The sequence below is a fragment of the Hyla sarda genome, unplaced genomic scaffold, assembly GCF_029499605.1.
Source record: "Hyla sarda isolate aHylSar1 unplaced genomic scaffold, aHylSar1.hap1 scaffold_2701, whole genome shotgun sequence".
Lineage (NCBI taxonomy): Eukaryota > Metazoa > Chordata > Amphibia > Anura > Hylidae > Hyla > Hyla sarda.
In genome coordinates this window covers 1-15,708 of record NW_026609398.1, presented here as the reverse complement: position 1 = coordinate 15,708, position 15,708 = coordinate 1, and the positions used below count along the sequence as shown (strand labels likewise).

Sequence of the window (15,708 nt, the reverse complement as noted above, 5' to 3'; positions counted from 1 at the left end):
TGTCTGGCAGCCTCCCTGACAGCAAGCAGTGATAGTGCCCATGAAGGGGACCTTGTTGGGCCAGCCCCTTTCACGGTTATCGCTTCTCGGCCTTTTGGCTAAGATCAAGTGTAGTATCTGTTCTTATCAGTTTAATATCTGATACGTCCCCTATCTGGGGACCATATATTAAATGGATTTTTGAGAACGGGGGCCGATTTCGAAGCTTGCTTCCGTCGCCCTATGCATTGACCCGATATGGCAGTATCTTCGGGTACAGTGCACCACCCCCTTACAGGGTTAAAAAGAAAGATTCCTACTTTCATTGCTACCTGCTTGCTGGCTAGCCAGCTAGCCAGCCCTGTGGGCCTTGCTGCTGCAGCCAAAAAACAAAAGGTGGTGCTGCTGCTGCTGCTTCTGCTGCTTCTGCTTGTGTCTGGCCGCTGTTGGAGCGTCCAGGCACAGGACTTCTGCTGCTGCTGACTAAATGGCCTCCTTAATTGGATCATTTGAGTAGCCAGCACACCTGTGCAGGTAGGGCATGACATGATAGGCAGCTGCCTTGATAGCGGGTGGGTGCTGAATGTTCCTAATTGACAAAATAAGATTAATGCTTATGAAGAAATATAAAATCTCATCCCTTCCCCAATATCGCGCCACACCCCTACCCCTTAATTCCCTGGTTGAACTTGATGGACATATGTCTTTTTTCGACCGTACTAACTATGTAACTATGTAACATAACATGGGGGGGGGTCTCCTGGCTGTTCACACAGGTGTGTCATTGCTGTACATTGACCATGCATTGCTTCTGTGGTATTGCAAAGGCAAAGACAAATGCTTCCAGCCATCCATTGCACTAATGGATTGGTCATCAGCTGGCTGTCTATGTCCCGCATCAATATAGACCAAAGTACAGAGGGTTAGGCTATGCTATTGTGCACCTACCTGATGCATCAGAAGGTGCGAGGCCCTTGCTAAATTCTGTGCACAGACTTTGAGATCTATACTTTAGACTGTATCTAAACCTGCTCCAACATGGACTGACATTCTGGCCTACTTTCAGCCGATGCGACTTGTCTGTCGCTGAACAGTCGCTTTTTATGTATTCAGCACCTATGTATAATGTTGTAAAAATGCTCTAGAAGCTAAAGTCGCAGAAATGTCACACATATTTGGCCTGCAACTTTCTGTGCGACAAATTCAGACAGGAAAAATCAGTATAAATCCTTAGAAAATTATCCCCCAGTGTCTCCATCTGCTGGCGGTATTGAATAAGCATTGCTGCACTGATGGGGTATGCATTAGACGAAAAAAAAGAAGAAAAAGAAGAATAATACGCCCAGAAAAGAGGCGAAAAGGAGAAAAACGTAAAAAAACGTGAAAAAAAAGTAAGAGGAAGAGAAGGGAAAAAAAGGTGGAAATGGGTTTAAAAGTGATTTCGGCGGAGAAATATATATATATATATATATATATATATATATATATATATATACGCGCACACACACACATATATATAAACGTATTCTCCGTTGAGATATTGCAGCCGCTGCTGTGTCCAGGCCCAGGAGCCTTAGCACTGTGCTGTGATGTCACTCAATACCACTGACATCACTAGGTGTAAACAACATCTCTCCTTTGCTGTGTATGTGACTATGGAGCTGTTTGGTGATGTCGTCTATTATGGCCTTCATAGAAGCAACAGGAGATTGTTGCATCCATCTAGAACCCTCAGAACTACAGTGCTATGATGTCACTCACTTCCACAGGCCTTGCAGAGTGTAAACAACAACAACCCAGCTTTGTTGTGTATGTAACCATAGGGATTTGTGATGTCACCTAGAACCTTCACAGCAGCGACAGCTTTATGAGGAGCATCAGCACTGCTCTGCCTGAGCAGAACCATCACCGCCATAGGTTGTCAAATAACCCGGATTTAACCCACACAGGTAAGTCCAATGGGGTGCAGGCATGTCCTCTATGCTTACAGCTTCCCGTGGGTGTTGGTTTGATACCGTTTGGGGACAGCCAAGGAGGCATCTGCAGGCAACAAAGGTAGGTGTGTGCTTGTGTGTGTGTTTCCTATGCAGATCCTAAGCCCAGTGTCACATGCAAGTAAGGAGGAGTAAGAAGGGTTCCTGGCAAATCCGGGTTATGGATTGCATTTAAAAAGGCCCCGTGGGAGTGCAATGGGCCCCTGTCTTGCTGCTTAGCAATAATGGTATGGGTTTAGGTTCTGCTGTGTGTACTGGTGGTTGACTGCCCCCCAGCCCAGAGTGTGCATGGAAAATTGTCTGGCAGCCTCCCTGACAGCAAGCAGTGATAGTGCCCATGAAGGGGACCTTGTTGGGCCCGCCCCTTTCACGGTTATCGCTTCTCGGCCTTTTGGCTAAGATCAAGTGTAGTATCTGTTCTTATCAGTTTAATATCTGATACGTCCCCTATCTGGGGACCATATATTAAATGGATTTTTGAGAACGGGGGCCGATTTCGAAGCTTGCTTCCGTCGCCCTATGCATTGACCCGATATGGCAGTATCTTCGGGTACAGTGCACCACCCCCTTACAGGGTTAAAAAGAAAGATTCCTACTTTCATTGCTACCTGCTTGCTGGCTAGCCAGCTAGCCAGCCCTGTGGGCCTTGCTGCTGCAGCCAAAAAACAAAAGGTGGTGCTGCTGCTGCTGCTTCTGCTGCTTCTGCTTGTGTCTGGCCGCTGTTGGAGCGTCCAGGCACAGGACTTCTGCTGCTGCTGACTAAATGGCCTCCTTAATTGGATCATTTGAGTAGCCAGCACACCTGTGCAGGTAGGGCATGACATGATAGGCAGCTGCCTTGATAGCGGGTGGGTGCTGAATGTTCCTAATTGACAAAATAAGATTAATGCTTATGAAGAAATATAAAATCTCATCCCTTCCCCAATATCGCGCCACACCCCTACCCCTTAATTCCCTGGTTGAACTTGATGGACATATGTCTTTTTTCGACCGTACTAACTATGTAACTATGTAACATAACATGGGGGGGGGGGTCTCCTGGCTGTTCACACAGGTGTGTCATTGCTGTACATTGACCATGCATTGCTTCTGTGGTATTGCAAAGGCAAAGACAAATGCTTCCAGCCATCCATTGCACTAATGGATTGGTCATCAGCTGGCTGTCTATGTCCCGCATCAATATAGACCAAAGTACAGAGGGTTAGGCTATGCTATTGTGCACCTACCTGATGCATCAGAAGGTGCGAGGCCCTTGCTAAATTCTGTGCACAGACTTTGAGATCTATACTTTAGACTGTATCTAAACCTGCTCCAACATGGACTGACATTCTGGCCTACTTTCAGCCGATGCGACTTGTCTGTCGCTGAACAGTCGCTTTTTATGTATTCAGCACCTATGTATAATGTTGTAAAAATGCTCTAGAAGCTAAAGTCGCAGAAATGTCACACATATTTGGCCTGCAACTTTCTGTGCGACAAATTCAGACAGGAAAAATCAGTATAAATCCTTAGAAAATTATCCCCCAGTGTCTCCATCTGCTGGCGGTATTGAATAAGCATTGCTGCACTGATGGGGTATGCATTAGACGAAAAAAAAGAAGAAAAAGAAGAATAATACGCCCAGAAAAGAGGCGAAAAGGAGAAAAACGTAAAAAAACGTGAAAAAAAAGTAAGAGGAAGAGAAGGGAAAAAAAGGTGGAAATGGGTTTAAAAGTGATTTCGGCGGAGAAATATATATATATATATATATATATATATATATATATATATATATACGCGCACACACACACATATATATAAACGTATTCTCCGTTGAGATATTGCAGCCGCTGCTGTGTCCAGGCCCAGGAGCCTTAGCACTGTGCTGTGATGTCACTCAATACCACTGACATCACTAGGTGTAAACAACATCTCTCCTTTGCTGTGTATGTGACTATGGAGCTGTTTGGTGATGTCGTCTATTATGGCCTTCATAGAAGCAACAGGAGATTGTTGCATCCATCTAGAACCCTCAGAACTACAGTGCTATGATGTCACTCACTTCCACAGGCCTTGCAGAGTGTAAACAACAACAACCCAGCTTTGTTGTGTATGTAACCATAGGGATTTGTGATGTCACCTAGAACCTTCACAGCAGCGACAGCTTTATGAGGAGCATCAGCACTGCTCTGCCTGAGCAGAACCATCACCGCCATAGGTTGTCAAATAACCCGGATTTAACCCACACAGGTAAGTCCAATGGGGTGCAGGCATGTCCTCTATGCTTACAGCTTCCCGTGGGTGTTGGTTTGATACCGTTTGGGGACAGCCAAGGAGGCATCTGCAGGCAACAAAGGTAGGTGTGTGCTTGTGTGTGTGTTTCCTATGCAGATCCTAAGCCCAGTGTCACATGCAAGTAGGAGGAGTAAGAAGGGTTCCTGGCAAATCCGGGTTATGGATTGCATTTAAAAAGGCCCCGTGGGAGTGCAATGGGCCCCTGTCTTGCTGCTTAGCAATAATGGTATGGGTTTAGGTTCTGCTGTGTGTACTGGTGGTTGACTGCCCCCCAGCCCAGAGTGTGCATGGAAAATTGTCTGGCAGCCTCCCTGACAGCAAGCAGTGATAGTGCCCATGAAGGGGACCTTGTTGGGCCCGCCCCTTTCACGGTTATCGCTTCTCGGCCTTTTGGCTAAGATCAAGTGTAGTATCTGTTCTTATCAGTTTAATATCTGATACGTCCCCTATCTGGGGACCATATATTAAATGGATTTTTGAGAACGGGGGCCGATTTCGAAGCTTGCTTCCGTCGCCCTATGCATTGACCCGATATGGCAGTATCTTCGGGTACAGTGCACCACCCCCTTACAGGGTTAAAAAGAAAGATTCCTACTTTCATTGCTACCTGCTTGCTGGCTAGCCAGCTAGCCAGCCCTGTGGGCCTTGCTGCTGCAGCCAAAAAACAAAAGGTGGTGCTGCTGCTGCTGCTTCTGCTGCTTCTGCTTGTGTCTGGCCGCTGTTGGAGCGTCCAGGCACAGGACTTCTGCTGCTGCTGACTAAATGGCCTCCTTAATTGGATCATTTGAGTAGCCAGCACACCTGTGCAGGTAGGGCATGACATGATAGGCAGCTGCCTTGATAGCGGGTGGGTGCTGAATGTTCCTAATTGACAAAATAAGATTAATGCTTATGAAGAAATATAAAATCTCATCCCTTCCCCAATATCGCGCCACACCCCTACCCCTTAATTCCCTGGTTGAACTTGATGGACATATGTCTTTTTTCGACCGTACTAACTATGTAACTATGTAACATAACATGGGGGGGGGGGGTCTCCTGGCTGTTCACACAGGTGTGTCATTGCTGTACATTGACCATGCATTGCTTCTGTGGTATTGCAAAGGCAAAGACAAATGCTTCCAGCCATCCATTGCACTAATGGATTGGTCATCAGCTGGCTGTCTATGTCCCGCATCAATATAGACCAAAGTACAGAGGGTTAGGCTATGCTATTGTGCACCTACCTGATGCATCAGAAGGTGCGAGGCCCTTGCTAAATTCTGTGCACAGACTTTGAGATCTATACTTTAGACTGTATCTAAACCTGCTCCAACATGGACTGACATTCTGGCCTACTTTCAGCCGATGCGACTTGTCTGTCGCTGAACAGTCGCTTTTTATGTATTCAGCACCTATGTATAATGTTGTAAAAATGCTCTAGAAGCTAAAGTCGCAGAAATGTCACACATATTTGGCCTGCAACTTTCTGTGCGACAAATTCAGACAGGAAAAATCAGTATAAATCCTTAGAAAATTATCCCCCAGTGTCTCCATCTGCTGGCGGTATTGAATAAGCATTGCTGCACTGATGGGGTATGCATTAGACGAAAAAAAAGAAGAAAAAGAAGAATAATACGCCCAGAAAAGAGGCGAAAAGGAGAAAAACGTAAAAAAACGTGAAAAAAAAGTAAGAGGAAGAGAAGGGAAAAAAAGGTGGAAATGGGTTTAAAAGTGATTTCGGCGGAGATATATATATATATATATATATATATATATATATATATATATATATACGCGCACACACACACATATATATAAACGTATTCTCCGTTGAGATATTGCAGCCGCTGCTGTGTCCAGGCCCAGGAGCCTTAGCACTGTGCTGTGATGTCACTCAATACCACTGACATCACTAGGTGTAAACAACATCTCTCCTTTGCTGTGTATGTGACTATGGAGCTGTTTGGTGATGTCGTCTATTATGGCCTTCATAGAAGCAACAGGAGATTGTTGCATCCATCTAGAACCCTCAGAACTACAGTGCTATGATGTCACTCACTTCCACAGGCCTTGCAGAGTGTAAACAACAACAACCCAGCTTTGTTGTGTATGTAACCATAGGGATTTGTGATGTCACCTAGAACCTTCACAGCAGCGACAGCTTTATGAGGAGCATCAGCACTGCTCTGCCTGAGCAGAACCATCACCGCCATAGGTTGTCAAATAACCCGGATTTAACCCACACAGGTAAGTCCAATGGGGTGCAGGCATGTCCTCTATGCTTACAGCTTCCCGTGGGTGTTGGTTTGATACCGTTTGGGGACAGCCAAGGAGGCATCTGCAGGCAACAAAGGTAGGTGTGTGCTTGTGTGTGTGTTTCCTATGCAGATCCTAAGCCCAGTGTCACATGCAAGTAGGAGGAGTAAGAAGGGTTCCTGGCAAATCCGGGTTATGGATTGCATTTAAAAAGGCCCCGTGGGAGTGCAATGGGCCCCTGTCTTGCTGCTTAGCAATAATGGTATGGGTTTAGGTTCTGCTGTGTGTACTGGTGGTTGACTGCCCCCCAGCCCAGAGTGTGCATGGAAAATTGTCTGGCAGCCTCCCTGACAGCAAGCAGTGATAGTGCCCATGAAGGGGACCTTGTTGGGCCCGCCCCTTTCACGGTTATCGCTTCTCGGCCTTTTGGCTAAGATCAAGTGTAGTATCTGTTCTTATCAGTTTAATATCTGATACGTCCCCTATCTGGGGACCATATATTAAATGGATTTTTGAGAACGGGGGCCGATTTCGAAGCTTGCTTCCGTCGCCCTATGCATTGACCCGATATGGCAGTATCTTCGGGTACAGTGCACCACCCCCTTACAGGGTTAAAAAGAAAGATTCCTACTTTCATTGCTACCTGCTTGCTGGCTAGCCAGCTAGCCAGCCCTGTGGGCCTTGCTGCTGCAGCCAAAAAACAAAAGGTGGTGCTGCTGCTGCTGCTGCTGCTGCTTCTGCTGCTTCTGCTTGTGTCTGGCCGCTGTTGGAGCGTCCAGGCACAGGACTTCTGCTGCTGCTGACTAAATGGCCTCCTTAATTGGATCATTTGAGTAGCCAGCACACCTGTGCAGGTAGGGCATGACATGATAGGCAGCTGCCTTGATAGCGGGTGGGTGCTGAATGTTCCTAATTGACAAAATAAGATTAATGCTTATGAAGAAATATAAAATCTCATCCCTTCCCCAATATCGCGCCACACCCCTACCCCTTAATTCCCTGGTTGAACTTGATGGACATATGTCTTTTTTCGACCGTACTAACTATGTAACTATGTAACATAACATGGGGGGGGGGGGTCTCCTGGCTGTTCACACAGGTGTGTCATTGCTGTACATTGACCATGCATTGCTTCTGTGGTATTGCAAAGGCAAAGACAAATGCTTCCAGCCATCCATTGCACTAATGGATTGGTCATCAGCTGGCTGTCTATGTCCCGCATCAATATAGACCAAAGTACAGAGGGTTAGGCTATGCTATTGTGCACCTACCTGATGCATCAGAAGGTGCGAGGCCCTTGCTAAATTCTGTGCACAGACTTTGAGATCTATACTTTAGACTGTATCTAAACCTGCTCCAACATGGACTGACATTCTGGCCTACTTTCAGCCGATGCGACTTGTCTGTCGCTGAACAGTCGCTTTTTATGTATTCAGCACCTATGTATAATGTTGTAAAAATGCTCTAGAAGCTAAAGTCGCAGAAATGTCACACATATTTGGCCTGCAACTTTCTGTGCGACAAATTCAGACAGGAAAAATCAGTATAAATCCTTAGAAAATTATCCCCCAGTGTCTCCATCTGCTGGCGGTATTGAATAAGCATTGCTGCACTGATGGGGTATGCATTAGACGAAAAAAAAGAAGAAAAAGAAGAATAATACGCCCAGAAAAGAGGCGAAAAGGAGAAAAACGTAAAAAAACGTGAAAAAAAAGTAAGAGGAAGAGAAGGGAAAAAAAGGTGGAAATGGGTTTAAAAGTGATTTCGGCGGAGAATATATATATATATATATATATATATATATATATATATATATACGCGCACACACACACATATATATAAACGTATTCTCCGTTGAGATATTGCAGCCGCTGCTGTGTCCAGGCCCAGGAGCCTTAGCACTGTGCTGTGATGTCACTCAATACCACTGACATCACTAGGTGTAAACAACATCTCTCCTTTGCTGTGTATGTGACTATGGAGCTGTTTGGTGATGTCGTCTATTATGGCCTTCATAGAAGCAACAGGAGATTGTTGCATCCATCTAGAACCCTCAGAACTACAGTGCTATGATGTCACTCACTTCCACAGGCCTTGCAGAGTGTAAACAACAACAACCCAGCTTTGTTGTGTATGTAACCATAGGGATTTGTGATGTCACCTAGAACCTTCACAGCAGCGACAGCTTTATGAGGAGCATCAGCACTGCTCTGCCTGAGCAGAACCATCACCGCCATAGGTTGTCAAATAACCCGGATTTAACCCACACAGGTAAGTCCAATGGGGTGCAGGCATGTCCTCTATGCTTACAGCTTCCCGTGGGTGTTGGTTTGATACCGTTTGGGGACAGCCAAGGAGGCATCTGCAGGCAACAAAGGTAGGTGTGTGCTTGTGTGTGTGTTTCCTATGCAGATCCTAAGCCCAGTGTCACATGCAAGTAGGAGGAGTAAGAAGGGTTCCTGGCAAATCCGGGTTATGGATTGCATTTAAAAAGGCCCCATGGGAGTGCAATGGGCCCCTGTCTTGCTGCTTAGCAATAATGGTATGGGTTTAGGTTCTGCTGTGTGTACTGGTGGTTGACTGCCCCCCAGCCCAGAGTGTGCATGGAAAATTGTCTGGCAGCCTCCCTGACAGCAAGCAGTGATAGTGCCCATGAAGGGGACCTTGTTGGGCCCGCCCCTTTCACGGTTATCGCTTCTCGGCCTTTTGGCTAAGATCAAGTGTAGTATCTGTTCTTATCAGTTTAATATCTGATACGTCCCCTATCTGGGGACCATATATTAAATGGATTTTTGAGAACGGGGGCCGATTTCGAAGCTTGCTTCCGTCGCCCTATGCATTGACCCGATATGGCAGTATCTTCGGGTACAGTGCACCACCCCCTTACAGGGTTAAAAAGAAAGATTCCTACTTTCATTGCTACCTGCTTGCTGGCTAGCCAGCTAGCCAGCCCTGTGGGCCTTGCTGCTGCAGCCAAAAAACAAAAGGTGGTGCTGCTGCTGCTGCTTCTGCTGCTTCTGCTTGTGTCTGGCCGCTGTTGGAGCGTCCAGGCACAGGACTTCTGCTGCTGCTGACTAAATGGCCTCCTTAATTGGATCATTTGAGTAGCCAGCACACCTGTGCAGGTAGGGCATGACATGATAGGCAGCTGCCTTGATAGCGGGTGGGTGCTGAATGTTCCTAATTGACAAAATAAGATTAATGCTTATGAAGAAATATAAAATCTCATCCCTTCCCCAATATCGCGCCACACCCCTACCCCTTAATTCCCTGGTTGAACTTGATGGACATATGTCTTTTTTCGACCGTACTAACTATGTAACTATGTAACATAACATGGGGGGGGGTCTCCTGGCTGTTCACACAGGTGTGTCATTGCTGTACATTGACCATGCATTGCTTCTGTGGTATTGCAAAGGCAAAGACAAATGCTTCCAGCCATCCATTGCACTAATGGATTGGTCATCAGCTGGCTGTCTATGTCCCGCATCAATATAGACCAAAGTACAGAGGGTTAGGCTATGCTATTGTGCACCTACCTGATGCATCAGAAGGTGCGAGGCCCTTGCTAAATTCTGTGCACAGACTTTGAGATCTATACTTTAGACTGTATCTAAACCTGCTCCAACATGGACTGACATTCTGGCCTACTTTCAGCCGATGCGACTTGTCTGTCGCTGAACAGTCGCTTTTTATGTATTCAGCACCTATGTATAATGTTGTAAAAATGCTCTAGAAGCTAAAGTCGCAGAAATGTCACACATATTTGGCCTGCAACTTTCTGTGCGACAAATTCAGACAGGAAAAATCAGTATAAATCCTTAGAAAATTATCCCCCAGTGTCTCCATCTGCTGGCGGTATTGAATAAGCATTGCTGCACTGATGGGGTATGCATTAGACGAAAAAAAAGAAGAAAAAGAAGAATAATACGCCCAGAAAAGAGGCGAAAAGGAGAAAAACGTAAAAAAACGTGAAAAAAAAGTAAGAGGAAGAGAAGGGAAAAAAAGGTGGAAATGGGTTTAAAAGTGATTTCGGCGGAGAATATATATATATATATATATATATATATATATATATATATATATACGCGCACACACACACATATATATAAACGTATTCTCCGTTGAGATATTGCAGCCGCTGCTGTGTCCAGGCCCAGGAGCCTTAGCACTGTGCTGTGATGTCACTCAATACCACTGACATCACTAGGTGTAAACAACATCTCTCCTTTGCTGTGTATGTGACTATGGAGCTGTTTGGTGATGTCGTCTATTATGGCCTTCATAGAAGCAACAGGAGATTGTTGCATCCATCTAGAACCCTCAGAACTACAGTGCTATGATGTCACTCACTTCCACAGGCCTTGCAGAGTGTAAACAACAACAACCCAGCTTTGTTGTGTATGTAACCATAGGGATTTGTGATGTCACCTAGAACCTTCACAGCAGCGACAGCTTTATGAGGAGCATCAGCACTGCTCTGCCTGAGCAGAACCATCACCGCCATAGGTTGTCAAATAACCCGGATTTAACCCACACAGGTAAGTCCAATGGGGTGCAGGCATGTCCTCTATGCTTACAGCTTCCCGTGGGTGTTGGTTTGATACCGTTTGGGGACAGCCAAGGAGGCATCTGCAGGCAACAAAGGTAGGTGTGTGCTTGTGTGTGTGTTTCCTATGCAGATCCTAAGCCCAGTGTCACATGCAAGTAGGAGGAGTAAGAAGGGTTCCTGGCAAATCCGGGTTATGGATTGCATTTAAAAAGGCCCCGTGGGAGTGCAATGGGCCCCTGTCTTGCTGCTTAGCAATAATGGTATGGGTTTAGGTTCTGCTGTGTGTACTGGTGGTTGACTGCCCCCCAGCCCAGAGTGTGCATGGAAAATTGTCTGGCAGCCTCCCTGACAGCAAGCAGTGATAGTGCCCATGAAGGGGACCTTGTTGGGCCCGCCCCTTTCACGGTTATCGCTTCTCGGCCTTTTGGCTAAGATCAAGTGTAGTATCTGTTCTTATCAGTTTAATATCTGATACGTCCCCTATCTGGGGACCATATATTAAATGGATTTTTGAGAACGGGGGCCGATTTCGAAGCTTGCTTCCGTCGCCCTATGCATTGACCCGATATGGCAGTATCTTCGGGTACAGTGCACCACCCCCTTACAGGGTTAAAAAGAAAGATTCCTACTTTCATTGCTACCTGCTTGCTGGCTAGCCAGCTAGCCAGCCCTGTGGGCCTTGCTGCTGCAGCCAAAAAACAAAAGGTGGTGCTGCTGCTGCTGCTTCTGCTGCTTCTGCTTGTGTCTGGCCGCTGTTGGAGCGTCCAGGCACAGGACTTCTGCTGCTGCTGACTAAATGGCCTCCTTAATTGGATCATTTGAGTAGCCAGCACACCTGTGCAGGTAGGGCATGACATGATAGGCAGCTGCCTTGATAGCGGGTGGGTGCTGAATGTTCCTAATTGACAAAATAAGATTAATGCTTATGAAGAAATATAAAATCTCATCCCTTCCCCAATATCGCGCCACACCCCTACCCCTTAATTCCCTGGTTGAACTTGATGGACATATGTCTTTTTTCGACCGTACTAACTATGTAACTATGTAACATAACATGGGGGGGGGGGGGGGGTCTCCTGGCTGTTCACACAGGTGTGTCATTGCTGTACATTGACCATGCATTGCTTCTGTGGTATTGCAAAGGCAAAGACAAATGCTTCCAGCCATCCATTGCACTAATGGATTGGTCATCAGCTGGCTGTCTATGTCCCGCATCAATATAGACCAAAGTACAGAGGGTTAGGCTATGCTATTGTGCACCTACCTGATGCATCAGAAGGTGCGAGGCCCTTGCTAAATTCTGTGCACAGACTTTGAGATCTATACTTTAGACTGTATCTAAACCTGCTCCAACATGGACTGACATTCTGGCCTACTTTCAGCCGATGCGACTTGTCTGTCGCTGAACAGTCGCTTTTTATGTATTCAGCACCTATGTATAATGTTGTAAAAATGCTCTAGAAGCTAAAGTCGCAGAAATGTCACACATATTTGGCCTGCAACTTTCTGTGCGACAAATTCAGACAGGAAAAATCAGTATAAATCCTTAGAAAATTATCCCCCAGTGTCTCCATCTGCTGGCGGTATTGAATAAGCATTGCTGCACTGATGGGGTATGCATTAGACGAAAAAAAAGAAGAAAAAGAAGAATAATACGCCCAGAAAAGAGGCGAAAAGGAGAAAAACGTAAAAAAACGTGAAAAAAAAGTAAGAGGAAGAGAAGGGAAAAAAAGGTGGAAATGGGTTTAAAAGTGATTTCGGCGGAGAATATATATATATATATATATATATATATATATATATATATATATACGCGCACACACACACATATATATAAACGTATTCTCCGTTGAGATATTGCAGCCGCTGCTGTGTCCAGGCCCAGGAGCCTTAGCACTGTGCTGTGATGTCACTCAATACCACTGACATCACTAGGTGTAAACAACATCTCTCCTTTGCTGTGTATGTGACTATGGAGCTGTTTGGTGATGTCGTCTATTATGGCCTTCATAGAAGCAACAGGAGATTGTTGCATCCATCTAGAACCCTCAGAACTACAGTGCTATGATGTCACTCACTTCCACAGGCCTTGCAGAGTGTAAACAACAACAACCCAGCTTTGTTGTGTATGTAACCATAGGGATTTGTGATGTCACCTAGAACCTTCACAGCAGCGACAGCTTTATGAGGAGCATCAGCACTGCTCTGCCTGAGCAGAACCATCACCGCCATAGGTTGTCAAATAACCCGGATTTAACCCACACAGGTAAGTCCAATGGGGTGCAGGCATGTCCTCTATGCTTACAGCTTCCCGTGGGTGTTGGTTTGATACCGTTTGGGGACAGCCAAGGAGGCATCTGCAGGCAACAAAGGTAGGTGTGTGCTTGTGTGTGTGTTTCCTATGCAGATCCTAAGCCCAGTGTCACATGCAAGTAGGAGGAGTAAGAAGGGTTCCTGGCAAATCCGGGTTATGGATTGCATTTAAAAAGGCCCCGTGGGAGTGCAATGGGCCCCTGTCTTGCTGCTTAGCAATAATGGTATGGGTTTAGGTTCTGCTGTGTGTACTGGTGGTTGACTGCCCCCCAGCCCAGAGTGTGCATGGAAAATTGTCTGGCAGCCTCCCTGACAGCAAGCAGTGATAGTGCCCATGAAGGGGACCTTGTTGGGCCCGCCCCTTTCACGGTTATCGCTTCTCGGCCTTTTGGCTAAGATCAAGTGTAGTATCTGTTCTTATCAGTTTAATATCTGATACGTCCCCTATCTGGGGACCATATATTAAATGGATTTTTGAGAACGGGGGCCGATTTCGAAGCTTGCTTCCGTCGCCCTATGCATTGACCCGATATGGCAGTATCTTCGGGTACAGTGCACCACCCCCTTACAGGGTTAAAAAGAAAGATTCCTACTTTCATTGCTACCTGCTTGCTGGCTAGCCAGCTAGCCAGCCCTGTGGGCCTTGCTGCTGCAGCCAAAAAACAAAAGGTGGTGCTGCTGCTGCTGCTTCTGCTGCTTCTGCTTGTGTCTGGCCGCTGTTGGAGCGTCCAGGCACAGGACTTCTGCTGCTGCTGACTAAATGGCCTCCTTAATTGGATCATTTGAGTAGCCAGCACACCTGTGCAGGTAGGGCATGACATGATAGGCAGCTGCCTTGATAGCGGGTGGGTGCTGAATGTTCCTAATTGACAAAATAAGATTAATGCTTATGAAGAAATATAAAATCTCATCCCTTCCCCAATATCGCGCCACACCCCTACCCCTTAATTCCCTGGTTGAACTTGATGGACATATGTCTTTTTTCGACCGTACTAACTATGTAACTATGTAACATAACATGGGGGGGGGGGGGGGTCTCCTGGCTGTTCACACAGGTGTGTCATTGCTGTACATTGACCATGCATTGCTTCTGTGGTATTGCAAAGGCAAAGACAAATGCTTCCAGCCATCCATTGCACTAATGGATTGGTCATCAGCTGGCTGTCTATGTCCCGCATCAATATAGACCAAAGTACAGAGGGTTAGGCTATGCTATTGTGCACCTACCTGATGCATCAGAAGGTGCGAGGCCCTTGCTAAATTCTGTGCACAGACTTTGAGATCTATACTTTAGACTGTATCTAAACCTGCTCCAACATGGACTGACATTCTGGCCTACTTTCAGCCGATGCGACTTGTCTGTCGCTGAACAGTCGCTTTTTATGTATTCAGCACCTATGTATAATGTTGTAAAAATGCTCTAGAAGCTAAAGTCGCAGAAATGTCACACATATTTGGCCTGCAACTTTCTGTGCGACAAATTCAGACAGGAAAAATCAGTATAAATCCTTAGAAAATTATCCCCCAGTGTCTCCATCTGCTGGCGGTATTGAATAAGCATTGCTGCACTGATGGGGTATGCATTAGACGAAAAAAAAGAAGAAAAAGAAGAATAATACGCCCAGAAAAGAGGCGAAAAGGAGAAAAACGTAAAAAAACGTGAAAAAAAAGTAAGAGGAAGAGAAGGGAAAAAAAGGTGGAAATGGGTTTAAAAGTGATTTCGGCGGAGAAATATATATATATATATATATATATATATATATATATATATATATACGCGCACACACACACATATATATAAACGTATTCTCCGTTGAGATATTGCAGCCGCTGCTGTGTCCAGGCCCAGGAGCCTTAGCACTGTGCTGTGATGTCACTCAATACCACTGACATCACTAGGTGTAAACAACATCTCTCCTTTGCTGTGTATGTGACTATGGAGCTGTTTGGTGATGTCGTCTATTATGGCCTTCATAGAAGCAACAGGAGATTGTTGCATCCATCTAGAACCCTCAGAACTACAGTGCTATGATGTCACTCACTTCCACAGGCCTTGCAGAGTGTAAACAACAACAACCCAGCTTTGTTGTGTATGTAACCATAGGGATTTGTGATGTCACCTAGAACCTTCACAGCAGCGACAGCTTTATGAGGAGCATCAGCACTGCTCTGCCTGAGCAGAACCATCACCGCCATAGGTTGTCAAATAACCCGGATTTAACCCACACAGGTAAGTCCAATGGGGTGCAGGCATGTCCTCTATGCTTACAGCTTCCCGTGGGTGTTGGTTTGATACCGTTTGGGGACAGCCAAGGAGGCATCTGCAGGCAACAAAGGTAGGTGTGTGCTTGTGTGTGT

The 15,708-nt window shown here is 45.9% G+C and overlaps 7 non-coding genes across 7 annotated transcripts; all 7 read left to right on the top strand.

The window, feature by feature from the left end:
* The first annotated feature begins 78 nt into the window (after window positions 1-78).
* On the top strand, window positions 79-269 carry LOC130325165 (U2 spliceosomal RNA). The gene has a single exon (XR_008870028.1). It is a non-coding gene; the product is annotated as a U2 spliceosomal RNA (small nuclear RNA).
* A 2,079-nt stretch (window positions 270-2,348) lies between these two features.
* Window positions 2,349-2,539, top strand: LOC130325164 (U2 spliceosomal RNA). Its single transcript, XR_008870027.1, has one exon. It is a non-coding gene; the product is annotated as a U2 spliceosomal RNA (small nuclear RNA).
* Window positions 2,540-4,621: 2,082 nt separating this feature from the next.
* On the top strand, window positions 4,622-4,812 carry LOC130325178 (U2 spliceosomal RNA). The gene has a single exon (XR_008870039.1). It is a non-coding gene; the product is annotated as a U2 spliceosomal RNA (small nuclear RNA).
* Window positions 4,813-6,895: 2,083 nt separating this feature from the next.
* Window positions 6,896-7,086, top strand: LOC130325177 (U2 spliceosomal RNA). Its single transcript, XR_008870038.1, has one exon. It is a non-coding gene; the product is annotated as a U2 spliceosomal RNA (small nuclear RNA).
* Window positions 7,087-9,175: 2,089 nt separating this feature from the next.
* On the top strand, window positions 9,176-9,366 carry LOC130325176 (U2 spliceosomal RNA). The gene has a single exon (XR_008870037.1). It is a non-coding gene; the product is annotated as a U2 spliceosomal RNA (small nuclear RNA).
* A 2,079-nt stretch (window positions 9,367-11,445) lies between these two features.
* On the top strand, window positions 11,446-11,636 carry LOC130325175 (U2 spliceosomal RNA). The gene has a single exon (XR_008870036.1). It is a non-coding gene; the product is annotated as a U2 spliceosomal RNA (small nuclear RNA).
* Window positions 11,637-13,722: 2,086 nt separating this feature from the next.
* On the top strand, window positions 13,723-13,913 carry LOC130325163 (U2 spliceosomal RNA). The gene has a single exon (XR_008870026.1). It is a non-coding gene; the product is annotated as a U2 spliceosomal RNA (small nuclear RNA).
* Window positions 13,914-15,708: the final 1,795 nt, after the last annotated feature.